We start from the raw sequence: 27,426 nt of genomic DNA on the forward strand, positions 1-27,426 counted from the left end.
TGGCATTTATAAGGCAGAATCACTAACAAAAACATTTCCCATGTATGACTGGAGTTGATCCTTGAAGTAGGTCTTATTTCGTTTTTGATATGTTTATTATTGTGGTAATAAAAGTCAAGAAATGCAGAAATGTGGCATGCAGACACGCCAAAATTAACATCTAATGTAGCTGGCTAAAAGAAACTGACCTCTGAGCCAGTACAACCATTGAATGTAGATATTGTCCAAGAAACTAGGCTTCGATAACAGAGGTTCTGGGGATTGAACCCAGGACTTCATGCATGTTAAGCATGTACTCTACCACTGAGCTACACCCTCCCCTTTCAGGCTTTGAGAACTTTAATGTCCTTAGGTGTTCTCACTGAATTTTTCCATGACCCAGTCTTGTTCCTCTAAAGTTCTTAGAAGTAAAGAACCTTTGGAGTCTTTTGATTAAATACATAAGATAAATGAAAAATATTATTTACATCAAATAGTTTAATCCATAAATGCTATGTAGTGCTATTCAAGGAACATGGCTGTCCAAATTTTATTTTTATTTTTTAATCTTTTTTTTTAATTTGAAGTATAGTTGATTTACAATGTTGTATTTAGTTTCTGGTGTACAGCATAGTGAGTCAGTTACATGTGTATATACTTTTTCATATTCTTTTTCATTACAGGTTACTATAAGCCATTGAATATAGCTCCCTGTGCTATACAGCAGGACCTTGCTGTTCATCTATTCTATACATAGTAGTTTTATCTGGCTGCCCACATTTTAAAATTCAACAGTAAATGGGGAAATCTGGATAATTTTAAGCAAGGTAATTTTTTAAAGACTAAAATTTAAGTTACCAAGAAAAAAATTTGCTTGGTATAAAATCTTGTCTATGCTCAGAAATAAAAGTTATAGGCAAAAAGGAAAAAAAAAAAAAAACCAGAGAGGAACAGAAACATAAGGGCATGGGCACAGATAGAAGAATGTAAAAATCAGATTAAAGATGGGAGAATTGCAGACCCAGTTTTGAACAGCAATTTACTTCCCTGTCACTAGATGGGGCTCACTAGTTGAGGTTATTTCCCTTCCAGATTTGCATTTTGTGTCAGAAAACATAAAGAATTCAGCTGGGATTTGGGTTCAGCATTTTAAAAGATAAGTTATTGGAAAGTATTCAATGGGAATCCTAATAAGATTGACTTTTTTGTTGACTACAATAGTCTTATTCAGCAAAGCTAGCTTTATCCCAATTTAACATGAAATAGGTCACTATTAGAAAAGACAGCTTTATTGTGTTTGTATTTGGGATTAACGGATAAAATAAATAGTTCTTTTCTTCCCACAGGGGTTGATGAGCCAGCTTTATTCTAAATGACTGAAGACTTCTGTTCTTTTCAACAAACACAGTCCTCCAATTAGGAGCTGCAAATAAGATTATATGCCCTGAATAAGTCTGAAAAGGTCCTTTTATAATTAGAAAGTTTGTGTGTGGGAAGTGGAAGCAGCATGAAGTGCTCACTGTGGCTTTATTAAGAGAGTGACACGAAGATTTCCCGAATCCTCATCCGCGTGCTCTAAAATGATAAAATAAAAATGATAGAAAACAGTGTCTTCCATTTCTTTTTTGTTTCCACCCTGGAAGCCTTCACATTTAGGTTATAGAAACAAGTTCTTTTTTTTTTTTTCTAAGCATATTTTGGAAACATAGTGCAAAGATTTTTAAAATACCAGTGAAAATAATTTTGGTGAAGGGCTGAAGCTAAGATAGCCTGGTCAATATAGGGCGTTCTGTGTATTTTCACTGAAACTCTTTCCTGATTGTCACTCTGTTACTACTACGACATAATATTTTGTTAACTACTGTTGAGTTTGGTATAGTTAGCTCCCTGGCCTGTGGACACAGAGTAGTTATTGTTCCCGTCTAACCTTCCAAATCAACCAGAGTTTGGTATGTAAATGGATATTTCCTGGATGAATAAATACCCTCTTCACAATGTGCTCAACGACCTAGTCAGATGCAACCCCCACAGCCTCACAGAATAAGATGCAACCATGGAAAGCTGGCTGGAAGGGTGGGGGTTTGTCGGGGGGAGAAGCTTCCTCAGAACTAAGAGGGGGAAGGCAAGGCTGGCCCTGGAGAGGATGAGCTGAGAGCGCCTAGTTACAAAGGGTCAACAGCAGATCCAGACACAGCTGATAGAACCTCATCCAAATATATTTTGGATGCTTACAATATACCAGACACTCTTCTGGGATTAGGGACACCCAGTGGGCAGGACAAAGATCCCGGACCTTATGGAATTGACGGTCTAGCCACTTCTTAACTGTGTGACTATGTTGCACCATTCTTTGCCACACTTTTGTCTGTAAAATGGGTATAATAATACTTACTTCCCTGGGCCAATAGATTGGAATAAATAAAGCTAGAAGATCCAGAAAGGCACTGACATCTAGGAGGCACTCAATCAATATTTCATGAATAAGTGAATATATTAGTTAGTCCCTGACTAACTCTCTATACCTGGTTTCCTAAACTTTTAATCCTACTTAAAATTAAATTGCAGATACCACCTCCTGACATTTTCACTTTGTGTACACATAATACACACATACATCCTTTAGATCACTATTTAGGAGTAAGAAAGATTTTGCTGAGCTTTACTCTTTCTAGTTTAAGTCATGAAAAAAAATTATTACTCAGAAATAAAATTTGATAACAATAGTGATCTTTCAAACTACATTCTCCCTGCTTCACCCCTGTCCAATCCCGAAATGTAGACACATCCCTCCTTTGAGGGTTCTCATGCCAAATAGGAAATAAACGTGGTTAGCTGCTGGCCTGATTGACTGAGATCGCTTTCACGCCCAGGTGGAACCATCGGCTTTATGCCATAGCAAGGTGCATTCTAGACCAATGGTTCTCTTGGCTGCACATTGAAGTCATCTGGAGGAGCTTTATAAAAATACTTAATACCTATGATGTCTTGACTATGACACCAAAAGCACAGGCAACAAAAGCAAAATATACAAATGGGACTCTGAAACAAAAAAGCTTTCATAGAGCAAAGGATGCAGTCAACAAAATGAAAAGGAAACCTACTGGATGGGAGAAAATATTCACAAACCATACATGTGATAAGAGGTTAATATCCAAAATAAATAAGGAACTCCTACAGCTCAATAGCAAAACACCAAATAATCCACAAAGCGCTTGAATAGACATTTCTCCAAAAAAACCAAAAACATTCAGCTGGCCAACAGTTACATGAAAATGTATTCAGCGTAATGAATCGTAGGGAAATGCAAGTTGAAACTACAATGAGATATCACTTCACATCTATTGGGATGGCCATTATAAAAACAAAAACCAGAAAATAACAAACCTTGGGGAGGATGTGGAGAAATTGGAAATTTGAGCATCATTGGTAGAAGTGTAAATTTGTGCAGCCGTTGTGGAAAATAGTATGGATATTCCTAAAAAAAATTAAAAAATAGAACTATCATGTGATTCAATAATCCTACTTTTAGGTATCTACCCAAAAGAAATCAGGATCTCGAAGAGATATTTACACTCCAGTGTTCACTGCAGCACAGTTCATAATGGCTAAGATAGGAAACCAACCTAAATGTTCATCAACAGATGAATGGGTACAGAAGATGCAGTATGTTCCCCAATGGAATATCATTCAGCTTTAAAAGAGAAGGAAATACTGCTTTATGCTACAACATGGATGAAACTTGAGGACTTTATGCTACATAAAATTAGTTACAAAGGAACAAATGCTGTATGACTCTACTTACAAGAGGTAACTAAAGTAGTTAAAGCCACAGAAGCAGAAAATAGAACGGTGGTTGCCAGGGACTAGGAAGAAGGAGAAATGGGGAGTTGCTATTCAACAAGAAGAGAGTTTCAATCATTCAAAATGAAAAAGTTCTAGAGATCTGCTCTTCAACAATGTGTATATAGTTAACAATACTGTACGGTACCCTTAAAAATTTGTTAAGAGGGTAAATTTCATGTTGTGTGTTTTTTTTTTTAATCATGAGAAAATTAAAAAAAAAAACAAAACAATGCCTGGCCCCATCCTAACCAATTAAATCAGAACCACGGAGTGGGGCTGGGAGGTGGACATCCCATTGTTGCTTTTAATGATGTGGTTTTTCCTGTTTCAGCTATGCACAGTGCACATTAGAGTTCCATGCTACAGGAAAATCTCAATAAAGTCACAGTATCTTTTATTTTTTAAAGTTTCCATTCCCAGGCCCATATTTGTGCCCTAACAATAATTATAATAGTTAATAATAGTTAATAGTACCTGTTTTGATCAATGGCATTATCATCCTTTAAGTTGTCTGCCCTGGAAACCTGGGTGTCAGTCTAAACTCACCCCCTTTGTCAGGTCATTAAAGACTATTAATTCTACTTCTTAAAGATCTACCAGCCATCCCTCCTTCTCTCTCTTTCTTTCCCTCTGTCTCTCTCTCTCTTTTCCTCTCCATTACCAAATCTTTAGAATGTTTTTTGTCTCTAAAATTGAAATCTAATTTTGTTGCTCTCATCTTCAAAAACTTTCCACAAGTGGCCTTGACCTTCAGAATAAGTTTAAACCTAAGTGTTAGCCTGCTCTAACCATTAAACAGAAGGGCGAGGGCCAATGAAATGAAGTAAGCGCTACATAGCATATTTTCAATACTCATTGACAGCATTTCTTTCTAAGCACTAATCAAATTGGGGTTTGACTTTTGGGTGGGCCTTGCTATTCTGGATGTTGCCATTGATTTGGAGGTGGCAGTGTGTCTTATGCCCAACTGCCCACCATCTCACCCTGCCTGGTGCTCCAGCCTCATCTTCACGTGCAAACAGTACTCCATTGTTTCCACCCCACTCACAGCTCCTTAAATGTGCCATCTCCCCCTGGCCTTTGAACATTGGCTCGGGTTGTTCACAATCCCTGAAACACCTTCCCCATCCCTGCCCTTCTCCATCTGACCAGGTCCTCTTCAGACTTCAAGATCAGCTTATGAATTACATGAGAGTAGGGATGAGGATGGGGGAGCCACAGCGGGAGACAAGGTAACAAACATGGCAGGCGTTGCCCAAGGGCTTTGGAGCCTATGTGTTTTCACTTCCAAAGCTGGCACTGGGAGCCAACCTGGCTAGCTTAAGAGAGTTTATGAGAGCCCACTCAAATGATCTGTAATGGAAAAGAATCTGAATATATATATATATGTATGTATATGTATAACTGAATTGCTTTGTGGTACACACGAAACTAACATTGTAAATCAACTACAGTTCAATAAAAAATAAGAATTAAAATCCAAAAAAAGGACCCACTCATTCCCTCTTCTCTTCTTTACAGGTTACCCAGAAGCGAATGATCTCAAGACAAGGGCACAAAGCCACAGAATTTTAATTGCAGTTTAGAATTACAAATGTGAGTAAGCCAAAGTTTGCAAAATTTGCAAAATGAAGAAGTCACCATGAATTTTGCAACGACGCCAGGAACAGTTGTGAGTAGGCCCACACAAATATACACACTAGTTACATAAATACAGAAAGCTTTTTTCACCCATCCCCAACCACTGAAACCAAAGCCAACATGCCCTTTTCCCTACTACCCACTGAAATGGAAGGAGGAGGGGTTGAATGAGAAGAGGTAAGCTTTACATAGCCTGTTTTATATCCCTATAATTAATATTTCTTGCAAAGTACTAATCAAATTGGAATTTGGGTTTTGAGTGGACCTCTTTTCTAAATGTTGGAATTGATTTGGATACAGCTATTGATTTACTTTTGAAACTAGTATCTATTTGATGACCAGGGAAAATTACCTTCTTTGGATCTGACCTGCCAGATTTGACTCCCAAGAAATAATGAACCTCTATTAGAGGGTCCATATATATTAATGAGCAAGAGGGTGTTGAATTGCATACTGTGTAATTATATTCCACAACTGCTTCCACATTTAAAACAAATTCTGATGTTATTTGCATGCATCATTGGAAACCAATTATTTATACATGTTGCAATTTTAACTCATAAAAAGCAAATATTTGTTTTATCCTTTTTGAGGAGGGATTCATGCAATGAAGAGAACATAATGGGTTCTCTGAAATTATCAGTTACCAAAAATATTTCTTTTTAATCCAAGAAAGCCGGTTCAGTAAGAATGTTTGCATTATTTAGTTTGTTTACTTGCTTGTAGTTATTCTTGTTAAAATTTACAAGTCCAATTATTTGACTGTGACATCAGAATTATGGTCAAAGAAATTATAGAAACATTTGCCCATTGGTAATTAAAGTTTCTGGGGTGAAAGGATTTAAAAGATTATATAAGAGATAATAAATAATATAATCTATTGAGTAACTGTCCCCTTACTTCTTTGGAAAGGGAATGGTATTAACTTTTTCATTTCTACTCAAGTAGGACTTGAAGGAAAGGGTTAGCTGTAGTTAGTGAAAGCCAATTAGAAGCCAGACACTGTCCCGGGAATGGAGAACACAATGACAAGAAACACCCCTCCCTCATGAAGCTTACAGTTTTTTCCTCCTTTCTTATTTATTTATTTATTTTTATTTCTTTATTTTTTGAAGTACAGTTGATTTACAGTGTTGTGTTAATTTCTGGTGTACTGCAAAGTGATTCAGTTATGCATTAATGTATATATTATTTTCCATTATAAGTTATTATAAGATATTGAATGTAGATCCTTGTGCTGTAGAGTAGGACCCTGCTATGTATCTATTTTGTGTATAGTTGAAACTTATATTTTAGAGAGCCGCAGTTTAAAATACACATATAGGATGTTATCGACCACGCAATACGCTTTCCATCAACGCTGAGGGAAGCCCAGGCACTCTGAGCCCTTGCATTAAGTGTAGGAAGGATCATGAATATTTCAGAGGCTACAAAAAATGTCTGCAGGCTCATAAAGTTTTGGAACTCATCTGCAGGAAGATTACATTGGCTGATTCAACAGACAGATGAAGCCAAACTTGCCGACTTCTCCTGCACTCCCTTCCCGCTGGGAGACAGTGAAGGATAGCGGATACAAGTGCGGGCCGGGGTGAGGCCCTAAGTAGTCTTGTCATTTATCAGCGAATGGTGTTAAAAAACGGGTGTAATGCCCCCTTGCCTCAGTTTGCACTTCTGTAAAATGGAAATAGCAATTACATTCACCCTGTAGGACTGTTATGAAGATGAAATGAATTAATGCTTACAGCAGAGCTAGGCTGGTAACAAGGCTACATAAATGCTAGCTATTACTCTAAGGATCTCGCCTCCTCTCTCTCAAGCCAGAGCCCTCTATGCCTTTAGAATTCTACTCCAAATCCATTTCCAATAGCTCATTTTTAAGATTAACTTGAGACGTTTCCTCGGGCTGACTTGACAAGGAGAGGGAGCAGGGGGCAAAATTGTCCTCACTCTCTGCCATCAAGTTTGAAATTACCTCATTAAATGCCTTTTTTTAATTTTTGCATACTGCAGGCTTTTGGAGCTTTGAAGAATTCCATCTTAAAATGCAGATTCCCCTGGGAGAGGCCTTTCCCAGTCTCAAGGAGAACAAAGGTGGTGAGTGTGCCTCTAGGTGCCAAGGGGAAGCGAGCCCTTCACAGCTGCATTTGTAAACACTGCATTTGGAAGGGAAAAATTGACGATGTCTTTTCCCCTGATGCTCTGAGAACTGTTGCAGGTCCTTCCCCAAAGCTACATCTGTGAAAGGCAGCACTGGCAGAAACAATTCTCAATGCACTGGTGTCGGGCATGCCAGGCAGATGAAGAGCTCAGGGGAGCAGACAGAACAGCAGCAGACTCCTCCCTCCATCAACAGGAACGTCAAGGAAGCAGATACTCAAGCCTACGGTTTAGACAGGCCACATGTATTTTTCACTCTGTCTCAGATTGTTGAGGTGGGGGAAACGCAGCGTATTGAAACGAATATGGAATTACATGGTACTTCTCTTCCAGAACCAATCATCTGCGTTATGTTGCTGTTGTGGGTAAAGTTGCTATCTGGGAGGCGAGATGAGATAGGGAATGTGATGGTCTGTCTGACTAGACCAGTGCTTCCAATAGAAACTTAGTGTTCACAGGTGTGACCACGCCATTCTAAACTTTCTAAGACCCACACATCTAAGAAAAGGAAAAATAAAGAGGAGAAATTAATTTTAATCATGTATTTTACTGAGTCCAGTATATCCAGGACATCATCATTTCACAGAGTAGTCAATAAAGATTCTTAATAAGATCTTTTTGCATGCATTTTTTTTTTCATATTAAGTCTTTGAACTCCAGTGTGTGTTTTAGACCTATAGCACATCTCAATTTGGACAAGCCACATTTCAAGTGCTCAATAGCCATCTGTGCCTAGTGGCTACCATTCTGGACTGAGCAGGACTAGATGCTTCTTTGAAAACCAGATAAAGCAGAAAACGTCCAGACTGCCAAACCATGAAATGCCTTCCATCTGAGTGACTGAGTCAATCTGAGATTCCTCTTTCTAAGCTAGAGGTTTTTCATTCCCAAACGGAACAGTCACTTGCTCCCTTTTCCGGCAGCATGAGGCAGTAGACCCTCTATCCCAAACCCCTGTTCCTCAGCAGCCCCTGAGAAGGAGCTTTTTGGTTGATTTTTTTCCATTTCCCAAGTTCCCCAAGAGTTCTCTGTTAAGACTCCTCTGGGTATTCACAGTTACTTTTAAGGGTTTCTAGTTCTTTCTGACAAAGTTCAGGTTGCGTAAAAGTCAAAAGATGTGAAATTCAGGATCCACTTTGGAACAGTGTGGTGAATTCAGAGAATGGATTACTTCATCAATCCCGTGTAGGGAAGGGGGCTGGAGGGGAGCAAGCCTTCACTCAGCCTCCCATGATTTCCTTCTCTTCCAAACTTTCCCTCCTGGTCCTCAGGAACCTGCAATCCATGACAAAAGCTTCTCTCCAACACCCTCTCCTCATCACAGAATTGTCCCTTTAAGGCCATCTTCTGAGGACTCTGGCTGTCCCTATAGCTCACAGAGATGCTTCTCGTTCTCTCATACCTCAGCCTGCTGGTCTCAACCCAAAGGTCTCCACGTCAGGAAATCTTTTACAGACCCACAGCTACAACGGTTGTGGTGAGATCCGTGGATGTTCTCTGAGCTCCCTGTGGTTTTCTGTCATCTGTGGTACTTCTCCTATAACCATTATCAGTCTAGGTAACTACAAGATTAATATCTACTCCCCCATATGTTTCCTGCAGGCAGAAATGGATCTGTTTTGCCAACTTTTAATGGAGAAAATTTGGTGTGTCGGCTCCTCCAGCAACCTAACAACCCTATGAGATTATTAAGAATTTAATACTGCCCCAAGCTTAAAACAACTCAGTCCCAGCCGTCAACCAAATCTTCGTTCAGTTTTGCTTCTGCTTGTTTCATTCTGTCTTTCAGTGGAGACAGTTCTCAGACTCTGGTTTGCAAGCCCTTCCTGAAGGCGCCCCACCCAGTCTTCATGGCTCCCTTCTCCTCATCCTGTGCCCAGGCCTCCCTGTTCCCACAGCGAAATGCCTGCCTCCCAGCTCCTCAGCTGGTCATTCAGAGACCACTAGAATTTTCCCTCTGTCCTGTGGGTAGACCAAGAACTCCCTGTGTTTCTATTGCTGTATCCTTGAAGGGAAGGAAGTCATACCCTGAAATCCCTACCTTTTCTTGTGAACAACTGCAAAATCCCATCAAAATACTTAAGGGAAAATATGGCAAATCAAAAAGACAGACCATAAAGAAGCTGGATGTCAAGGCAAGTGCTAGCTCCCATATTTCCTAAGTCCGCCTGGGGTTCATTTCCCCCTGTTTCTGCCCTCAGCCATGACTGGTTTCAAGATCCCACCAAGTGAATTAGGGATTTAGAAAGCTTTGTGCAGGCTTCCTATTTTCTACGGATGATGATAAACTGAGGTTCTCCAGAGACATTTTGGTGGATGGAAGGTTACTGCGAGAGAGTGATTCAGCCCCAGTGCCAGCAAGGAGCTCTCATTTGGAAAGACTTAGTGCCTGAGACAGCGGCTTTGGAGGGTCCCTCTGGCTTCACCAAGCACCAAGATTCACTGGAAATAATGCTCTCCGTAGCTTAAGAGGTCTCTGATTGCATGTAGGTCCACGTCTTTGAGTCCTAGGACAGGGGAGCATGAAATCTTTCATTTTCTAGGCTAGGATATATGCTAGAGTGAGCTAAGATGAGCAGGACCTGTTCTTGAAGAGAGTGGAAAATTACTTCTTATGGTTTGCTGAGAGACAAAAACAAATAAACAAATCAAAAAACCCAAAACAACAACAACAAAACCACAAAAACCCTACACAAAACTATGAAAACAGCCAGTTCTTGTAGAGCATTTTCACGTCAGTCCTCGGAGTCAGGTAAAGAACATTTTGGCCATTGCACAGATGGGGAAACTGAGTCTGAAACCTGCTGGGAGACTAAGAGTAGCAAAGTCTTGAATACATACTTCCCCACCTCCTCCACTGTTCACTGTTATCTTCTCTCTCAATGTTATCTTTAAATATAAGGCTATAATTTACTATCTTAGAATGACTATTGGTAGAGAACAAAGTGCTGTATTTTTATTGCATTTTGGCAATGACTTGAAAATTATCTTAACCTGCTAAGTTTAGAGTTATCTTAACCTATAAAGTTTGCTGAAGTGTGTAACCATCATGTGTTTTTCTGCAGAATATAATATTGTTTTTACAGTAGAGACAATGACATAGAATAGGAAAACATAATGCCTTCTACCCAGGGGATCTTTTGTTGACTGGAGATTGTTTTTCAGCAAGTTGTCCTAGAGAATAGGTATCAAAGGAGAGAAAGAGAATATGGACAAAGAAAATGTTCTTTCATGCAGCAAAAAAGGACAGCTCGATAAGACAGAACTGTACACACACACACACACACACACGCATACACACACACACACACATGCCACACACAGACCCCTTCTTCTTTTCCTCCAGGTCTTAATAAAAACCCCAAAATAACTTCTGCAAACAGTAGACCATTACAGGGAACAAACAGATGCCCAGAGCATTCTGACTCTATCAATCATACTCTGGAACTAAGAGCACAATTGAGACATTTTCTTTTTGTTCCAACAGTTTATAAAATTGGAGGGAATAAGAGAGAGCAAAACCCATCCATGATCCTACCAGCCCAACATGACTATTTCCCTGTTTGCAAATTCCCCTCCTGTTTTTCTTAATATGCATATTTTTTCCTAAAGTCCCTGAGGTGCCATTATTTCCTTTGAATTCTATCAACTATTTCAGAAGAGAAGTTTAAATATCATCGCACTCTTGTTTCTGTAGTGGTTATTTTATATTTACTTTGGGGGTTATTTCAGAAGTTTATCTCCTGGGCAAAAGTTTTTACTTCATAGGTTTCACTCATGTTAAAGAGAACGTATTAATACTGTCCCAGGCTCACATCCAGAGCCCACTGTTGGTCTAAATGTAAAGGTATGTGACAACATGTATTTCTTAACAATTTTCTATTCTCACACAAGTTACTTTAACAAATAAGGCCCATCTCTTGTATTAACCAATTGAAATTTATAATCATTACTTCAGTGCAAAGCAACATCCAGGCAATCTTCATACGTGCAGGATAGTACACGGTTGACAGTTTGTGCCATTGGATCATGTGGTCTGGTGTTTAAATAATGCCAGGGTTCATGTGATTAAATTCCACTGTGGAATTGGTCATTTTAAACAAAGTAACTTAATTTCCAGTATCTGATTTGCATCCTTGCTCAGCCTCTCTCAGGTACTATTATTGAGAGAGAGATTAGGGAATTGATCCTACATGTCCAGGAATACTTTTTCGGAGTTGAATTTGGTACTTTGATCTCACCAGTGGGTTTTTAAAAAATATTTGTCAATTGGACTTTTTTGCCACCTAAAATCTATTTCTATTCCAATGGAGTTTCCCATCAGAGAAACAGTCTTGGACAAGAGGAAAGAAGATATTTGAATTTGTCCTTGAAAAAAGAAACTATAGCAACTCTACTTAAAAAATACAACCAAAATCCAATTCAGCTCTTGCCAGCAAACTAAATTCTCCGTTATCAATGTGCAGGTCACATCTGGGATTTTCTTGAAAAATCAAGAGGGAATTACTTTTCTAATGATTCTGAGCATAATCTTTCTCAAGAAATAGCAAAAAAGGCAGATGGGCAACTCATATATTCCAAACATGTCTGGAAGGTAGACTGATTTTCACAACTGACATTGGAAAGAAGCAATACACGATTTTAGTCCTCTAACTTAAAAAAGTGTTAGAAACTTCTAATGATTTGCTGTGGTCTTCACTTTTCCAAGGAATCTGGATACATTATCTCCCAGCTGCTGTTTTAATCTTTATGATTATCTTTGAGGTCTGTAATGCCCTTGACCTTCCTAAACTTTTGAACCTTTTATTTCATATACTAAGTTCAAATTTCATAGCATCCTTCTCATCAACCCACTCATCCACTCCTGCTTGATCTGTTCCTCCAACTACAAACTCACTCAGTTGTCAGTAGCACGTTAGGGGCTGCAGATATAACATGATGTAAGATGCAGAGCCTGGCCTCAAGAAACTTAGAATCAGTCCTTAAATGAAATTTATATGCCAGGGACTACATACTGCTGGAGAGGCAGATTCTCCTGTGATGAGTCACTTGCTGTGGTACATAATTTTAAATAAATTTAGAAATTAAATGGGAAAAAAAGAAGGACTAGGTTATGGAGAAGAGAGTGGAGAATTGGAGAGACTAACTCATCTGACAAATACATACTGCATCATTTATTTACTGTTGTAGAATAGTCATTGGAACAGACATGGTTAATTATAGTATTAATTAGTTAATTCATAATGATTAAATCTTGGTTCTGGTTGGCCCAAGATTAAATGCATTCCTAACATGTTGATTTGTTAGTTTTATTGGAGAAAAGCTTCAAAGCCTAGAGACTATAAGGAGGGTGAAAAGAGTGGAAGTGGGGTAGAGGTAGAATTTATCATTTATAATCCATGTGTGAAATATTTTAACTTTGAAACAGTATCTTTTCTTGAGATGCTTAATTGATCTTCCAATGACCACATTGGTCATAATACTCTTGGGTAGGGAATGAAAAGCAAAAGTCATGAGAAAAGAATGGTTTGTATTTATTCTGGGCCAAACCCAGCAGACCCAAGGAAATCAGGCTTATGAAGAAAGTTGAGAGCAGCCTAGGGCCACAGACGTCCTCTTGAGGCTTTCCTTGGACTTTTGGAGTTTTCATTTGTTTGTTTCTGTTTTTTTCTTTGTCTTTCTTTCTTTCTTTCTTTCTTTTTTTTTTTTTAATGGGAATTGGTATTTGGAAGAAACACTTAAGGGTAACACCTTAGGGTAGATACCTAAGATTCTTCTGTCCTTAGTTTCATGCTGAGAAGTAATAAGAATGTCAGGATGGCCAGGGAAATAGGAAACTTTTCTTGAACTCTGAGATGACCATACAGATTTTATCATTCCCTCCAAATAATTTTTGAAGTTATTTTGCAAAGCTAGAGCAGAGGACTTTGGCTATCCTTACGAATTATTCTAGTAAGGTAGACACAGGAGGTGGGTTTTTTTGAAGAGTTAATTGGGGGAAGAGACAACTTCCATTTTACATTTCACCCTGAAATTCCCTAAAAAGTCTGTCCATCAGCTAGTCGCATGGTGACTTGGAAATGACAAAGTGGGTCTCAAGGAGTCATGTCAAGGGTGAGTGTCGCTCCACCCACCTTCCCTGGATTCTCCATTTACTTTTCTTTGATCTCCTTCTCTATGTATTGCTTCTGTGGTTGTTGATAATAACATGTTTAGTTGCAGGTGTCATTCTTTGTCTGTGAATTTACAGCTTTGATCAAGTAGAAATATTCATTTATCATAATAAAAAACCTCAAATTTCATCTATGTTCAGATTGGATCGTATTATGCCACCCATTTATTGTAAAAAAAAAAAAATGGGAAAGGAAATCAGGAAAAGAGACCTACTTTTCACTATTTACCCTTTTGTTCCATTTGAAAACCACCATAAATATGTATTACTTATTTTTTAAATTCTATATGATAATTAATTAGTTAATTAGTTAAAAATCACCTCTGAGATGTTTTTCAGTAAAGGTCTTTGAGATGCCTCAATAAGAGGGCATCTGAGGTCCAGTACTGCTCTCATGCAGACTGAGAGCAATCAAGGGGAAAAACATAAAAACTGAAATATTCCGGAGAAGGAAGATTTGTTCACATAATTTAAATTTGTCCCAAACTAACAAAGACCAAAGCAAGTACTGAAATTCTCTGGAACAATTGTCTCTGCAAAATGGAGCAGCATTTTATTGCCTCTCTATCCACTGATAACAAGCTAGAAAACAAAGCTAATGACAACCACAGTTCAGCAAGTCACAGAGGAGAAGGTGCCCATCAGTTCAATCTCCTTGTGCAGCCAGTCAGTAGACTATAACTTTTTAGTGCCTTCTTCTCACAAATCCTGAGGCTAAGGTTGGGGAAAGCTTCCCTGGGAACATAATCAGCCTCACCTGGGCAGAAGGGAAGCTGTGGCATGGAGGGCAGCTTCAGGAGAACAGGATGACGGGAACAATGGATCTGAGTTTGCCACAGGGATGTAAACATAGCTACCCAAGGACAAGGGAGATGAAGCTCAGGAAATCCGTGTTAGCGCAGTCCCAACGTGGAATCAGTGAAAAAGAGCATGATGCATGGCCTTGACTTGTGCACTATATGCACAGGGAAGAAGTGTATGAATTTCCATTAGTTCGTCATGCCCAGCGTCATGACCTATCTGAGTTCCTTTTCCAGTAACTCCATGGTAACAACATATTATTACCCGTTCTTACTATCCTGAAGTTTTGGGTACTTACTAATGATCGTATTCTTCTTAGAACTCCCTTCCATGTCACTGAGGCTTCTTAGAGGGCAAGGCTCTGTCTAATAATAGTAATAATATTAATAATTACTACCAATTATGAAATGTCTTCCAGGCATCTGGTACTTTGTATAAGCCTCTACCCTTTGATACCTCATAGGTATAATTATTCTTAGAAAAACAAAGCTTAGAGAGGTGAAGGGACTTAATTTACATGTCTGATGTCACATCACTGGTGTCCCCAACCCTGTTACTTCCTAGCAATGGGACATTAAAGTGAACTACCTACAGAATATCTACCATGCTATAGAACTGTGCTGGTTACAAGGAAGTGGGGGCATGTTAGAAAGAGTAGGGGTTTTAGAAACAATTTAGGCTGATTCTTGATTCTGATACATGAAAGATGCTCAGTGATTGATCATCACCACCATTAACATCCCCATCGTCATCATCATTCATCATCATCACCGCCATCAGCAGCAGACTTGAGCTTTCTTCTCCAGGAACCCTTGCTCATTCCACTATACTACACCTCCGTGTAACTGCCACGGTGTCCATAGTGTGGGAGATACTCTTTAAACATTCCTAAAACATTTGTTGATGGATTAACTGTTATTTGTCTTTCCAGGTAGAGTAATATTAACAAAAGGACAAATCAGCAATGTAACAAGTTCGGTGCTACAATGCTACCATCGGCATGCTAGTCTACAAATTAGGCTTTAAGTATTTTTGCTATAAGATCATTTCCCAAATTTTAGCACCCCGAGACCTGCAGGAGCCCAGCACACAAGAGAGTGTCTTCAGGCTGCCCTTTAACCACTATCTCTAGCTACAAGTTCAGGTAACAAAGAGTTACTAGACAACCTCAACCAAGGAAATCAGAACAAGATTTAAGAAGCAAGAAAACTCCAAGACAGTAAGTGTAATCCCAGCTAAATGCTTTGTTAGACTGAAAGGAACATGGCTTTGTATGTTGTAATCTTTTGACCTTGTTAATGGAAGGCATGGAATAAAATTGTGTTTACCTGAATTTTACTATAGCAGAGCTAAAGGAAATCAGCTAACGTCGGAAGTTAGCATACATGTCTTAAAAACTTCATCTTCTGAAGCCAGTCGTAACATTGCCACTCCAAAGAAAATGAAAAAGAAGTACTTCCAAATGCTAAAAGAGATTTCTATCTTCCCATCATTTCAACAGCAACTGCTATAAAATATGTTCTAAAACAAACACAGAGCACTAAAAATTCCACTGTTTAAGCTAAAAGTCAAACATCTGTCTCACTGCCTTCTAGTTACACCTGGGTTCCTGAGGGTCCCCAGTCAAACTGCAGAAATTAGTACTTTTCCCCCTCGCAGGCATTTCAGAATTAATTCTGGTAGTTTTAAATCATCTTCATTAGTTAATCATGGCTTCTCTTTCAGCCTAAACAGACATGGAAAGAATGACCATCTATGGAGTGGAATCAGGATCTCACAAAGGAAGTGGGGAGAGAATGTAGGGTACCAGTGAAAAGGGGGACAGATCTGGATTTGAACCCTTCCTCTGCAGCTCACTTTCCAGGTGACTTTGGTAGGCTACTTTACTGAATCTACGTTTCCTGTTTATAAAAAATATCAATAATACCTGAGTCTAAGGATTGTTATAAAGATTAGAAAAGAGAGTTTATAAAGTTTTTGCCTGGCATCTAATAAGGAATAAAGATCATTATACATCATTGTCCTCCTTCACATGGATGGAGGGAAGTTAGTAACTGTGACTCATTGGGTATTTATTTATCTTAAATGCATTAGCATCTAATTCTTAAAATCATATTGCAAGGACAGTATCATTACCCCCATTTTACAGAGAAGTCACATAGCTACCATGTAGTAGAGCGAAGTTCAAATCCAGGTTTGTCTCCCTCTAAAGCCTTGGTCCTTCCTGCTATTCTCCATTGTCTCCTCAAACCCAAGAAACAGATTCAACTAATCACCTGAACACTGGTAATTTTCAATAGGGAATTTACTTTTCAAGAAGCTTTTCCTAACTGCCAACCGGCAAGTTTTGCCATGTTACCAGAATTGATCATGAGCCAGGAACCTCATCCAGCCCATGTGTCACCATCTCAGTCAAGAGACTCACAAGCCTTAGACATGTCTGTGCCATTTATACATCTGGTCTTGGGTGGCAGATAGTTGTGAAACTCTCTGTCTCTGAGAAACTACCACCTGTCAATTCTAGCAAAAAGTTTGATTCGTAAGTATCTTAGTCTGTTTGGGTTGCTGTAACAAAACTACCATGGATGGGAGGGCTTGAACAACAAACACTTATTTCTCATGGTTCTGGAGCCTGGGTCTGGTGAGACCTGCTTTCTGGTTCATAGATACCCTCTTTTCCCTCCTTGTGTCCTCATAGGGCAGAGGGTGAGAGGGAATTCTTGGGGTCTCTTTTATAACCATACAAAAGAGGACTAATAGCAGGACTAATTCCATTCATAAGGGCTCCACCCTCATGATCTAAACACTAAAAGCCGCGCCTCCAAATACTATCACTTTGGAGGTTAGGATTCAACATAGGGATTTTGAGGGGACACAAACATTCAGCGCCTAGTACTAAGTCAATATTTGCAAGAATAAAATTGGCATGTTATCCCCTATGGAATTGTTCTTTATTCCCTTCTGGTCATCTTGTTCCCGATACTTTGGTTTCTGTTGTGAGCTCTCAGCATCATGTGTGTTATATGAGTGATGGAGAAGACACCATAGTTTCACATCAAACATACTACCCATCTGTATCTCCTGTGGGCAGCCTGGTAGTTCACTCTTGTACTGCATTCTGGGAAGAGGACAGGTGGTTGGTAAAAGACTCACTGGGGATAAGTATGTATAAGTTACCCCAACTGCCGTCTCGAGGTGCAACAATTCTGAAATTATCTTTGTATATAAGGTTAGAAGAGTGAACATATCACTTAAACTATAAGCCCAATCATTGCCTGTGTGAAATGAAGATTACACAGTTCTTTCCAGCTCTACAATACTATAATTATATTATTCTATATGATCACCCACCCCATTGGTCTCCCCAAGAGTAGAAAACAGACTTAGAATGCATGATGAATTGTACCCATAATCAAGGAATATTGATACAGATTAATCTTAAAACCCTTTATGAGCTCTTTTAGACTGAACAGATTAGTCACTTAGAGTAAAAAGAATCTAACCCTAAACAAAAACATGAATAATGCATGTGCGTGTCAATCTGTGGTCACAAGTATTGGTGATAATGTAACAATGAGCTCTCATGTCATAAGTATTCTTTAAAAATAATAAATTCATAACACATGAAGACATGTGATAACTAACACATGAAAGAAAAAGAAGAAAATTTAAGTGCACCAGTAAGGCAAAATTATTTTTTTAAACAATTTTATTTCTGTGTAATTTGAATGGTTTCAAGGTTAATGAAAAATACCCTTAATAAAACAAATCTTAGTTGAAATGCATTCAGAAATGTTTTGTTTTTCTAACTAGAATAGATTATCTTAAATTTACTTACTAACCATTTCTCAAGAAAGGGCTTATGTAAAACATTTACTAAAATAGATTTGCAGCCCATTTTGTGAAGCAGGGGATTGGGGTAAGCATACTTAATCTACGATTTTGATGGAATCCAAAGGATTTTCGTTAAAAGCTGAAATACTTTGAACCCAAGTACTTAAGCTTCAAACCAAGCTTTAAGCACTGGAGGAAATGTAAGTCATATTTGATTCAAGTCAACCTAAGATCCTTAGCTGAAAAAGTACTTATGTTCTTAAAAATATATATTAGTTGAGATTCTTGTAAGTATTTCAGTGTGCACACAAACCAACACGTGTAATTTTCTCCTATGAATTCTATCAAACCAATTGACCATCCATCATTTTGAAGCGTTTAAAACCTCTGATTGTTTCTACATTCATTTAATGAAGATTTTTATTGGATACCTACCTGTACCAAATGCAAACTCCAAAACAACTCAAAATAAAGCATCAGAAGACACAAATGACAGCAAGCTGTCAAAAAAAAAAAAAATCGAAGAAAATTTTGTAAGGAGTGGGTAAAATCCCAGTGTGCTACTTAAATTAAGTCATCAAAGAGCTGAAATATTGACGCCTTCCTTGGGGTCACAGAGACAAATACATCAAACAATTGCAGAATAGCTCCTCTTTGATGGCAGGGATTGGGTCTTATTCCCAGCATACCCGCTACAGAGAAGGTGCCCAGATAAATTTGCCTTCTTTCAGAGTCATAAGCTATGATAGGACACTTATATGAGATATGTGTGACATCACTGCTTACCATTGATTGCTGAAGTGAGCACTAATTTGGGGGGCATCTTTTGTTAAAGAACTGGTAGCCCCTGGAAACTGAATGTTCACTGAGCAAATGGCCCCAGGACCTTGCTGTGATAATCAACAGGACAGACTAGACTAGTCAAGGGAATCACAAGTCTCCTGTTACAAAGACAAACTCATCTTTAATGATCAAATGAAAATGCAAATTTAGGGAAAACAAATCGGGTTATTTGGAGGACAACATGTACTCGGAGGATATTTGTGTCATTGTGGTTTCCTGAGGAAAGGGCCTCTCTGTTTTGCTTGCAAGCAAAATGTCGATTCTAATTATTCAAACTGATATCCCACAGGAACTTTTATGAAAATTGAGGTAGATCCAGAAGAATGGGCAGGAACCGGAGCTTTCATTTTAGGAAATGGGGGAGGTCAGACATGTTCAGTAGAATTCTTGAGTGTTTGAATCCAGCTCTCTTGGTAACAGAACCTGGTTGAGTGACCTTGGGCAGGAAGACTTCCTCCGCCATCTTGTCTTCTATTAAAGCAATTGAACAAGCCCTTTCTTTTTTTTTTTCTTTTTTCTTTAAGGGGGAGGTAATTAGGTTTTTATTTATTTATTTTGATGGAGGTGCAGGGGATCGAACCTAGGACTTTGGGCATGCTAGGCACACATTCTACCTCTGAGCTATACCCTGCCCCAAATAAGCCCTTTCTCAAGTTAAAGCCGTTTTGTGGCTCCCAGTGCAACATGAAACATGAAGATGAGAAGTGTTGTTTGAAATTACCTAAGGAGATGGTCTTTGAAAATTTGGTGCATATTTTATTGTAATTATTATTATTATGAATATTATTATTGACTAAGGTCTCCCAATGGGGGATATCAAGTACCTATTGCCACAATAATGTTCCATGACAAACAATTCATTGTATACAAAAAAACACACTTATTTAAGTCATGAGTAGGCAATTTGGACTGTGCTTGGCTGGGCAGCTCTTCTGGTCTTCTCTGGGCTTCCTCCTAGGTGTAGTTGCTGGCTGGCTGTCACCAGGTCTAAGAGACCTTGGCTGGGAGACTAGGGCAATTCCACTCTTCTCCGTGTGGTTCTCATCCTCCAGTAGACTAGCCTGACTTGTTCTCTTGGTGATGGTGAAGGGCAAGAGCAAGCCTAGGTTCATGAGGTCTCTTCACACCTCTGCTTGCATCTCATTTGCTAATATGTTACTGGCTAAACCAAGTCACATGACTGAGTGCAGGGTCTGAATGGGAACGCACAGAAAATTTCTCAGGGAAGAATGTCGCCACAGAGGAGTGAAGAACTGGGGTGAATAAGGCAATCGGTCTACTACATGGGGCATGATATTATTGTTTATTTGGAATATTCATCAATGTTACTTCATTTTTGCAGGATTTCAAAGCAGTGTTTCTCAAATTTTTCTGATGTAACCTACTGTAAGGTATAGATTGTACACAAAATGTGACTCATTTTGTACAAAAGCTTCACTAAATATTACTTCCTCTCACTATGAACATTTCTTTCTATTTTACTATTTAATTTTTTAAACTGCTAGTTGTCCACTAAATTAATTTCTGGATTCTCTAATGAGTTAAAACCAACAGTTTGAAAAATACTGATTTATAGGGCTCTGGCCTTCCCTGATCCTTTTCTTATTTCTCAGAGCAGCCCACACATGTCTAGAAGGGCCACCAAGAAGAATGTCTGAATTGGGAATGTTACAATACAATGACAAACCATCCATAGAACTCAGAAGTGTGGGCATGACTGGTCTGGGACCTGCCTTCACCTGGCCATCCCCAGAGCCAAATGGCCTCTAGCATTTTGATGCTGAGAGATGGCAGAGGGACAGAGAGGAGAGTGTTAATATTTATTTAACCATTTGGCTAAGTTCTTTCATATAGCAACACTTTCACAAGGAAACTGAAGCTTAGAGAAAATAAGTTAGCCAAGGTCACACAATATTTGGCAAAGCAGGGATTTAAAGGTCTCAAGTGCCCCATATCCCATCAAAGCCCCCCCGTCCTTGGAAGGGTAGGAAGAAAGACGCTATGAGTCAAATTATTCACATTAACAACAATCCACACTCATGTGTGGCATGAACATACATTTAATAAGGGTCCACTAAGAGTACGATATTGTTTTGTGGTATATTAAGAAAGATACGTAAAGGGGTGTCTCAGATGAAACGAAGATTTTTATTGGAAAATGTATGAACACAGTGGTTGGAAAACTGCAATTTAGAAGGTTGCAGCTTTTACTTTGTAAGTGTGTTTATAGGAGAAGGAGGCCCCAGGTGAAGATTTGCATTTACTTTTGAGACAGGTTATTGTCTTTGTTCGTTTATTTGTTTGTTTTTTCTGGAACAGCCATTACTTTGGGAACTATTAGTTATGCAAATATAAGACATATTCCACTTACTGTTCATGAGAAAAGCCTCAGTGCAGGGAAATAACCTGAATTTTAAAATGTAGTGTTCTGTTTAGTCAGGTCAATTTGGAAGACGTTTGAAAGAAAGCTGCATCTCTGCAGACAATTCGTCCCTTAGAGAGCAGTTATTCTAAATACGACTTAGACTGCTCGGTACCTCTTTAGTATTATGTGTCTTTGGAGAAATTTGTATATGTTTCTTTTCTAAGTCATCGTCCATAAGGCATCAGAAAAAGGAATGAACTAGAATCAGTGCAATCTCAACTAAACACGACTGGTAAAATCCTACACATGGTGTTGCATGAGAGTAAAAGATCCAAATGTTGGACAATGCGCTAATGTCAGGCTAGTACTGGGGTGTCTTGAAAGTGGAGGGGGCTCATAAGGTAAGGTCCCTATTTCCTTGGACTTTTCTGAAGGAACAAAAAATTCCTCTTTCCCAGGACCACGGAAGGCACTCCTTCCTGGAAAGGAAAATAGAGACTGGGAAGATGGGACTTGGCTTGGGAAGAAGAGAGTGAAAATCCCTCTCTCCTGTACGCTGAATATTAGCCTGGACTCCAAATCCCAGCCATGAGTACGAGGCTCTGGATATTAGAAAGTAAGCTAGCCATTGTCACATGGCGACCGGCTGGGGAGATGCAGGGAGGCAGGTGACCCAGAAGACCTCAGGATGGGGCTGGCACCTGGCGGTAGTTGTCAGCAGATCTGTGTGTTATAATTCTCTCTCACACCCTCTGTGCTTTAGAGAACTGGGGACAAGGGTCAATTTAATGTCCAGGATAAAATAAGAAAAGGAGGAACAGTGTCTCAGCCCAAGACCAATAATGGTAGTGACAGTGGTGGTCCAGTGAAGGACAGCTTCCGGAAGCAGAATGAGGAACTCATGAGGGTCAGCAGCAGGAGTGGTGTGATGGTCTGATGAAGAAGGCAGAACAGAAAAGTGCAGGCTGGAAAGGATCTGAACCTAGGAGCCCATCAGGCAACCCCTGAATGGGAAAGTTTTTGGGAACAGCTGGGAGACTCTTTGAAGGAGGCTAATTTCAGGCAGTCAGCGTGGTGGGGCATAAGACATAATTTGGAGTCCTCTTTCTGGGAATGTGATGGTACAGTGGTTGTCCTGAGGAATCCTGGTACAGAACACCTTAAAATGCTGGATGAAATATTCATAATACAATTTTAAATGCTTAGCTGAGTTAAAGAAAATGAAAGAAATACTCATTGGATAAAAATAGTAAAAAGGCATGAATCCAAAGCAGTAACTGGGCATGAAAGTTAAATCTTGTCTTCAGGAAATCTGCCAATACATGGTTGTGAAGAATTTTTTATTTTAACAGGATATAAATATGTGCTGGGGACAGGAGACAATGCCTGGGGTTCAGGCAATCAAGGAAGGCAAATTGAGACCCTTGCATAGAAAAAGTCCTACAAAAGGCAACAGCCTCAGTGAAGGCAAACTGGAAAAATAAGTTTAACATCATGGCAAGGACCCAGTAAGAACTCTTGCCTCTCTCAGCTTTGACTCTGGGTAAAAAAGGAAAGTGAAATCTCCTCTGAGAGTTACTAACCACAAGGCGACCATCACATAGGTTTAGTGTCAGAATTCATCCTACTTAGGTGGCCTGAAAAACCTAACCTGAGAACTGAATTTAAATGATTACAGGTTAGTAATGAAGCAAGGTGACTGGAAGACGCAATCACAAATCTCTGGGGGAATGATTAATTCCAGTGGGAACTAATCCAAGCCTCAAAAATTTCCTACAGAAAAATTTCATTAACCATAAGCTCACAGTAAGAAAACAACAAACAACAAGAAACAAAAACCCCCAGACACATGAGGAAACAAACCCACTATGAGCAAAAAGCAGCAGAAATAACAAATATAACAATACCAAACCCACAGCAATAATAGGTTTGGAAAATTAAATATAAAATTTTAATTAAATGTATTTAATTATATTCAAAGAAATTAAAGGAGAGATTAAAAAGTATGATCAAGGAACCAGAAAGTATTTTTTTAAAGACTGGGAATATATGATAGTAAAGAATTGCAATGGGTTTTCAAGAGGTTAAGAAAGTGGTATTGTTTGTTTTAAAAGGAAAATATTTGTCTGTTATTTAACTATTACAAATAAAAGGATCTGATGTCTGGGATTTGCTTCAGAATTATGTGGAGTGGGAGGGAAGGTAGGCAGAGATATAGAGGACACAGGATTAGCTGTGAATTGTTCATTGTTGAAGCTGGATAATGGATACACTGGGGTTTACTATACTATTCTCTTTACTTTGAAGTGTGTTTGAAGGTTTTCACATTAAAAAGCTTTTTTAATGAGTAGGCAAGTATGAAGAAAAGTCAAATAGAACTTTTAAAATAAAAAAGTACATAAATAAAATCAGACTCAGCAGATGTAGTATGTATCATATTAGAAACAGCTGACAAGAGAATTAGTGAACCAGAAGATAGATCTGAGGAAACTGACAAAAATGCAGTAAAGAGACTGTATCATGGACTATGTGACAGTTTGAGATACCCAGGAGGTAGAGTCAGGAGGCTAAAAATACGTTGAGTAGGATATCACAGGGAAATAATATAGAAAGTGGGGAAGATGTAACATTAAAGAGATATTAGCCAAGAATTCTCCACAAATGCAGATTCAGGAAGTCCCAGTCACAAGCAAAGAAACCCAAACTTGGGTCCATAATGATTAAACTACAGATCACAATAACAAAGAAAAGATCCTTTAAAGGAGAAAAGATGTATCATATGGAAAAGAATAGTTAGACTGAAAACTCAACAGCAGCTTTGAAAATCAAGAGACAGAGTGAGAGGAATAGCTCAGTGGTAGAGTGTGTACCTGATGTGCACAAGGTCCTGAGTTCAATCCCCAGTGCCTCCCTTAAGGAAAAAAAAAAATTGAAAATCAGAAGACAACAAAGAAATATCTTCCAAAAAAAAAATGGGGCTAATTCTCTCATCTTACACAAATGTGAATTGTAGCTGAATCAAGCACATAAATGTGAATCTAAAAAATATTAAGCTTTTAGAAGAAAATAAGAGAGACTATCTCAAGAGACTTGAAGTAGGGAAGACTTTCTTAAACAAGACACAAAAGCACAAGCTATAAAGAAAAATTTTGATTCAATGAAAGTTAAGAGCTCTATTCAGAAGGCCATAAAGAAAGCCATAAGCTAAAACTAGAAAAAAAAAAGCTTGCCATACAAATAACCAACAAATGATTAGTATCCAAAATGTAAATATTTTAAAACTCCTATAATTTCATAAGAAAATGATAAGCAACTCAATAGAGAAGTTGATATAAATTATAAAAATATATTTAAAAGAAAACATAAGCAGCAAATAAACACATACTAAAAACATCCAACCTGTTGAGTGAAAAAACAAAGCACAGAGGTATTCATTCAATCTCACTTCATTTATATAAATCCAAAAATACACAAAACTCAAAAGATGTTGTTTAGAGATAGATTTTGGTCTGGTAATAACTATAAAGAACACAAGAGAATAATAAATATAAAATTCAGGACAGTGGTTATCTCCTGGGAAAGGATGAGAGATGGGAGAAGTACAATGGAGGATTCAAAGATGCTGAAATTCTCTCTGTCTTGAACTGCGTGATGAGTACAGGGGTGTTTGCCTTATGGGTATTTGTATTATGCTTGAGAGAGAGAAAGAGCTCTGACACATAATATGATCTAGCGTATACTGTGTATATAGAGAAATTAGATCATGTGTATTATAGCTCCCTCTATACAGAGATAGATGTCTATATCTGTCTATCTATCATATTTCCATACAGAATAAATACACATGTATTATTTATCATATCTTAGGGTGGGAAATGATTGCAAAATAGATCCAACTTTTCACCCTTTTCAGAGGAGGAAATCAGAGGGAAACGAACCTTCTTTTCATGGACTATGTAAAAAGCTTTTCTTCAAACAAGGAAATTCCACGCCAACAGAGCAGGACGGTTGACTTCCAAGTGTTGTCTGATCGCTCACTTCCATGTAAATCATTTTTGTTAGACATGTAGTTTAAGAAAAATTGATGTGTTTTCCATGCTTCCCTTTTCCTGTAAAGGCCAACGATCTTAAAATAACACGACTGAGCTCTAAGCTGAAACGTAAACATGGCAAAACATGTAAATCCTGAGGCTATATCTGACAGAGCGCTAATTACACAACTCAGGGTTTTCCTTCCCCAGAAACAAGCTCTTTCTACCTGCTTCACTCAACAGTGATTGGGAAGGGAAGGTATATTCTGAATTGCGATGAAAAATTCTCCTAACCATGAGGCATTTCCAGAGCCATCTTTATTTTTCCTTTATTCAGGGCACTGATATATTTCAGGTGTAGTATGCCAAGTGTCAATTTAAAAATAAACTTTCTAGATCTACAGAAAAATTATGAGGCTGGTACAGGGTTTTCATACACTCCATCCCCCCAACACACACACACTCACACCATTTCCTCTATTATTTACCTCTTCTGCTTCTGTGGTACCTTTTTCACAATTAATGAACTAGTATTTATATTTTGTTATTACCTAACTCATGTTTTAGTCTGATTTCCTCAGTTTCCTCTTAATGTTCTTGCTCTGTTCAAGGATCGCATCCAGGATCCCGTGTAACATTGCATGTCTCCTCTTGGTTGTGATAGTTTCTCAAACTTTCTTTTCATTGATCTTGAAAGTTTTGAGGATTCAGAGTCAGATGTTTTGTAGAATGTCCCTCAACTGGGATTTGCTTGATGGTTTTCTCATAATTAGGCGAAGGTTCTGTTTTCTTGGAAGGAAAATCACAAAAGTGAAATACCTTTCTCACAACATTTCATTTTTTTTAAATTCCATTTTTCTTCTTTTTTTTTTAAGGTGGGTGTGAACATGGAGAAGTGAATATCTACAGAAAAATAAATTGCAAAGGAATAAATCAGAATATTATCAGATATCATTTCAGGATATGAAGTTCCTGGATATTTGTATTTTCTACTTTTTGCTTACCTGCAGTTTCTAAATGTTCTGCAATGGACATGTGGTTTTAAAATAGGAAGAAAAAATTAATGTCTATTTTTGGAGCTGTCAACACCTGTTTGAAAAAGTACTTCGCTTCCTCAAATGTGCAGTTTCTTCCCAGGGTTGGTAGAAATAAGAAAGTACTTGTAGGTGCCACTTCCTAAGCAGAGTCAGGATAAGCCTCCACTCTGTTTTGCTTCTCGATCAATATCCACACTTGAAAGAAAGCCAGGGAGGAAGTCTGGAAGGGGGAAGGACAAGGAGAAGGATTAGTCCAAAAGAATCATTCTTACTTCAAGCATGGTGGCTCCAACAGAGAGCAGGATTTCTCTGCCTTTGTCTGCCTGTCTCTGTCTCTTTCTCCTTGTTCACTTCATTCATTCATTCATTCATTGGTTTATTCACACAACAAGAATTTATTGAGTGCACTGAAAATTGAGTAGGAAATCCAAAGATGTCCCTATCCTCAAGGCACTTGCTTTCTAGTGGGTAAAGGCATCTGGCAACAAATATTCTGTTGGGTGGTGACAAACACCATGGAGAAAATAAAACAGGTAAAGAGGGATAGAAAGGAAGGAGAAAAGGCTTTGCTATTTTAGAGAGGACGATCAGTGAAGATGTCTCTGACGAGGTGATCTTGAGCAGGAATTCGGTTTCTGGGCTGAGAAAGTGGCAAGGACAAAGGCCCTGAGATAGGATCTGAGTTCGCAGAGGTGTGCTAGTGGGTGGGGGCAGTGCCAGGTC

Source organism: Camelus dromedarius, chromosome 1 (assembly GCF_036321535.1).
Source record: "Camelus dromedarius isolate mCamDro1 chromosome 1, mCamDro1.pat, whole genome shotgun sequence".
NCBI classification, from domain to species: domain Eukaryota; kingdom Metazoa; phylum Chordata; class Mammalia; order Artiodactyla; family Camelidae; genus Camelus; species Camelus dromedarius.